Source organism: Sorex fumeus, unplaced genomic scaffold (assembly GCF_029834395.1).
Source record: "Sorex fumeus unplaced genomic scaffold, SorFum_2.1 ptg000044l, whole genome shotgun sequence".
Classification (NCBI taxonomy): Eukaryota; Metazoa; Chordata; class Mammalia; order Eulipotyphla; family Soricidae; genus Sorex; species Sorex fumeus.
The window spans coordinates 75904966-75910728 of NW_026606101.1; positions in this window are offsets into that span (position 1 = coordinate 75904966).

A 5763-nucleotide genomic window follows, 5' to 3' on the forward strand; every position below is an offset into this window, starting at 1 on the left:
GGGTTGGGTGAGTCTCCCCGTCACATCCACGGTAGCTCTAATTTGGCCCCTGAGTTCTGAGCTCAGTAAGAGCCCTCAGAGCCAAATAAGAGACATGGACAAGAAGTGTTACTTGCCTTCCCATCACTGCACCTTGGGGCAGGGCCTCTTACCTCCACCAAGGACCCCAAGAAACCTATTGGATTCATACTTCACTAGATAAATTCTTATGTTTTATTAAAAAAAGAACAGTAGAAGAGACAACTGCCTCACATCCTAACTGGATGTGTGGGGTCCAAGATATGTTTACACTCACGTGATAAAATGGGAGAAAACAATTTCTTTTAAACAACTTGGTTGGGGGGGGGGGGAGGCAACTTCCTCTGACCTTACCAGGGAGACCGTACAGGTGGTTGCTCGAGAAGTCCAGAGACTAGTCAGGAATTCGAGACAAACCTAGATAGTGGGCACACGTGGGGCCCTTGAATCTTGGCGACAAAATTCCATCCTTGTTTGACCCAGCAGTGCCCAGTCTGGCTGAAGTTCTTTTTCCAATTTGGTGCTATCGCAGTCTCTTCAAAACAGGGTATAATGCTGAGACGATTGACAGACTCTCTGGTGTGCAAAGCACACGACTCGCTGTAGCTCTGTCCTGGGGGTCCTGTCCCAGCATAGCTACAGGCTCAGGACCCAGAATCCTCACAGCCCTGCCCTCACCTGTGCTGTCTCCCCATTCTCACCCAAACCAGCAGTTTCCAGGGAGGCTGAATCCCAGAGCTCAGGAAGGAATGGAGCGAACAGGAGATGCAAAATGATAGGAACATTTCCTAAAGCATTTAGCTAAAACCCACTGGTAACATTATTTCTCCCCCCCCTCCTTCTTATTGATTCACCGTGAGGCACAGTAACAAAATTTTCATGTTTGAGCTTCAATCACACAATCATCAGACACTCATCCCATCACTAGTGCACGCTTTCCACCACCCAAATCCTCAGTATCATCCCCCCCCCCCATAACCACCACCATTCCACACCTCCCCCTTCCTGTGTGGCAGACAATTTGCACAGTAATCTCTTTCTCTACTCTGGTTATCTTCAATATTTCAGACCAGTCCTACCACCACTCATACATGCTGAAAAGACCATGCTAGACAATGTTTTGTATTGCTTCGTTTGCCCTAAGAATTTTAAAAGTTTAATAATTAGGGTCTGGAGAGATTGCTGCAGCAAATTACGAGGGTCTGAGATTCATTTGTGTGTCTCTGGATTGTGGCTGTGTGGGAGCTTCAAGTACAAAGTGGCCATATATGGGCATCATCTCAGAGTCTCATCTGGGTGGGGGAAAGGAGAAAGGCTGACTTCTCCCCTGTCCTGTGAGGCCTGGTGTTTCCTGTCACTGCCACCCTGTACCTGGTGCTTTTTGCTGAGTTCTAGAAGATGGTGTAAGCCTGGATTCGTAGGGGGCAGGTGGAGGAAAGACACCTGCCCCCGCCTGGAGTGGCCCAATGAAAGTGGCCTATGGCAAAGTCAAGAGACATCTATGCAGTAAGTTGCTCAGGTCTGAGATTCATGTGTATGTGTCCGGATTATGGCCATGCTGGACTTTAAGTAGACAGTGGTCGATGTGGGTGTCACCTCTGAGTCCCATTGGGACAGGGGGAAGGAGATGAAAACGTTCTTAAACTGATGAAATCTCACTTTAGCTAAAGATTTTATTAACATGCTTTACTCTATATTCAGAACATTAAGGAAGATACATCTTTTTTATCAATCCTTTCATTCTCATTTTATGTTTTTTCTTCCTTACACATGTAAAGTAAGTCATCCTGGATCATAATTAGTAATTTACTAAAAGATAAAAGAAATGAATAAAACCATAAATCATTCATTTTGCATTTCTCATTATTAGACACTCCTGGCATGACAGAAACACTTTTATGATTTTGTTCTTGACAGCAATTTGGGCAGGTACAATGGAATTTGCATATGATAGCTCATGAGTGTCTCAAGACTTTATCCATTACCACTAGCTGATACACTGAGCACTACAGGGGGGATCAGGACACAGACAGGAAGTAAACGTGGAGAATGCCAGGTGTGGCCCCAAAATCAAAGAAAACACATATTGTCTGCATTTGGGTAAGAACAGGTTTTGATAACGATTAGATACCCATCCATTTTATCCCAATTTAGTCGTGTTGTACCTGGGCTGATAATGTGATTCTAATAAGAAATGTACCTTCACAGTTTAACTTTATTATTGACATTGAATCTATAAAGCTGTTTCTATTTTTAAAGTGAAGAGGATTTAATTGCACATTTGTGATGTTGAACAGGTGACTTTGGAAGGTCAGCCAAACAGGAGAGTTGCCTCAGTGGTGTCACCATGTGATGGGAGGTGGGAATGTAGATACTAATCCCCAAGTTCCAGTGTCTCAGGAGGGTGAATGGAGGTTGAGGTTGGTCCACAATGAGAAATTCATTAAAAGTCACACCTGCAATGGTCTCTGTATGAGCCTTACTGTAAAAAGGGTCCCTGGGCTCTGGAGTGTGGCATATCTGGGGGTGGCGGGAAACTGGGGGCTCAGGGAGATACTCTGTGTCCTTGTATCTTGTCTCACTGTGAAGGGGTCAGTGCTGCCCATGTCACGAGAGATGGTCTCTCCTCTACAAAGGGTGAGGGGTGGCGAAGGATTGGGGAAATCTGAATGTCCTCTTAGTGAGTGGGTGGAAGAGGAGAGGTCAGGCAGTTCAGGAGAACAGAACTCCCAGGTGTAAGGTGACCACGTAGAATCTATCTGGAAGCAGGTCAATTGGCACAGAGTCTGTCTGAGAGCAGAAGGAAGGAACCAGCACACAGCTAAGTGGACACCAGAATTTCTCTTTCTGATCAAGTGACTCTTACAGAAGACAGTGATAATTCTACAGGGTCATTTTAATTTCTACAAGAGAATAATGTGTTCCTCAGGCCCCAGAGAAGTCATGATCCTGTCACTGGAAACTTTTCATCAGGAAAGAGAGAATGTGATAAGTCACTACTACCCACAACGGGGATGGAGGCTCAGGGCCACAACCCACAGGACAAGGTGCCCATGGGGTCATCTGAGAGCTGAGGGGCAGGTCAGTCCTGATCTCCACAGAAACATGATTCATCTGTTCATGAGAAACGTTTCCTCAGGGGAGAGCCCTCAGAGCCTCCTGGGAGCCTGCGCCCCTGAAGCTCAGCCTGCTTCCTCCTGCAGGTGGTTTGTGTCTGGGCTCACAGGGCCTTCCCCTCACTGTGTCTCTTGCACAGTAGTACAGGGCCGTGTCCTCCTCCCTCAGGCGGCTCATTTGCAGAGAGACCGTGTTCTTGCTGTTGTCTCTGGAGATGGTGAATCGGCCCTTCACAGACTCAGCATAGTATGTACCAGCACCACCACTACTTATGCTTGAGACCCACTCTAGGCCCTTCCCTGGAGCCTGGCGGACCCAGGACATTGCATAGTTGCCAAAATTGAATCCAGAGGCTGCACAAGAGAGTGTCAGAGACCCCGCGGGCTTCACCAAGTCTCCTCCAGACTCCACCAGCTGCACCTCACATTGGACCCCTGCAAACACAAAGACATCCTGGTCAGGAAACTCTCCTCACACAGAGGATCTGCCTCTCCCATCTCTCCCATGCTCCATGTCTCTATCGCCCATGATTTACCTCCTAACAGAGCCACCAGGAGAAGCCAGCTCAGCCAACACACCATTTTGTTTCTGTCTGAGTCAGGATGGAGCCCCTGGGAACCCCTGAACTGACTCCTCTCCTGGAGCAGATGCTGGGCTGGCCTGTTTTCATCATAGCACAGAAAGGCTCATTTGCATATTCTCCTCCTACATAAAACATTCTATTTGTACCTAAAGAGCAAGTGAAGGACTCCAGAGCAACTGTCTGTTTCTGGGGGTGACTTATGACCCGGAAAAGATTCTCTCATGCAATTATTATATGAGGACCAATTTAATTTGTAATATTTTGTCCTTATTTTTGATTACTATCTTGTAATATTTACAGTGACACTTCTGTTTAATGTATCATTTGTCACAGAGAAGCTTAAATATCTTATAGAATTTTCTCATAACACATTGTAAGAGTTGGTCCTATTATTGAGACAAAAGAAATATACTGAATGACAGCAAGTTATAAATGAGTTGGGAACCCAGAATTAAAACAGAATCAGGAGTAAGGAAGAATGGCCAGATGGCACAGCTCTGATACCTGGGAAACCTGAGGCAGGATCCTGTGTCTGCTGTCTCTGCTGTTTCTCCCAGAGGAAACATTTCTGAGGTTAAAGATGTTTATCCTGATATCAAAGCACCTCGGATGTGTAAAAGCTTAGCTCATATAGACTAAGTCAGGCAGCTGACCTAAGAATGTCGTTCTTCTGATGACTCCTGGTTCTAAGTGAAAACTCTCACTGTTTTAAGCACTAGGAGCTCTCGGTTCATGAACATGTTAGTCTCCTGACCCTCCAGCCCTTCTCTCTTAAGTATGTCTTTAAAATACTCATCCCATGGCTTGACCCTGTTCACCAGGATTGGTCCCCAGTAACAAGAGATGTAGATGAAGCAGAAGTGTAAACTTCTTCCCTTGCACTAGGTGACCAAGGTTCATTTCTTGCACTTCGTATGGTTTCACATGCCCCTACCAAGAGTGACCCCTGAGTACATAGCCAGCAGTCTATACAGAGTGGCACAACAAATAAAAACCAACAGGGAATGAAGGATAGCACTGGTAGGGCATTTGCCTTGCAACACATCTGACCTAGGTTTGAACTCTAGTATCCCATATGCTTCACCCGGCAATTTCAAGAGTAATTACTGAGTGCAGAGTTAGGAGAAATCCCTGAGAAATGCCAGGTATAGCTCCAAAACCAGACAAAAACTCACAAATATTACCAAACAAAATATGGGCTAGCAGCTGTCAAGAATTTCTTACCTATAATAAGAACAACAAATTGTATTTATTCTGAATTTTGCCTTTACCTGGAGGATGTTGGAGACTAGTGTGCATGAAGTGCATGGGGTGTGACTCTTCACATCACCCCGACCCCACATCTCTTTCTTACCATGTCAATATTTGATTAACAGTAAAAACCACAGGAAGCCATGCCCTACACAGAATACTGATTATAGATCAGTAATATTTCATGAGTGTTGGCATATATGGACACCCGTGCAGTGATCATCATACCCAAAACAGTGGATGAACCCTTCACCCCAGAGTTTCTCCTTGGCCCATGGTATTCCTCTCCCCATACCTCCCCCCTCCCTCACGCTCTCTGCAGTACTTCCTGATTGTGTGAGTGTAGGGTGTGATGATGGAGATTCTCTCTCAATAGGCTTCCACTCTAAGGATATATTGTGTGTTTTTACTCATGAATAAAGGCATCTTGGATTCCTCTCAGTACTGGACCTTTAAAATAGGTCACATGAGATTTCTGGAAGGAGGGAGAAAAATGAGGAAAAGCTGTTCTACATCTTACATGAGTATCAAAAACTATCACGATCATGATCACGACCATCCTGTTGTTATCGATTGCCTCAAGCAGGCCTCAGTAACATCTCCTTCGTCCTAGCCCTGAGATTTTATAAAGCCATATTCAATGCTCTTTCAGGGTTAGGAGAATGAGACCCATCATTGTTAGTGGTATTTGGCATATTGAGTACGACACGGGAAGTTTGCCAGAATCTGCCATGTGGGCAGAATTCTTTTGGTAACCTGCCGGGTTCTCCAATGGAAAAATGAGATAATAAGAT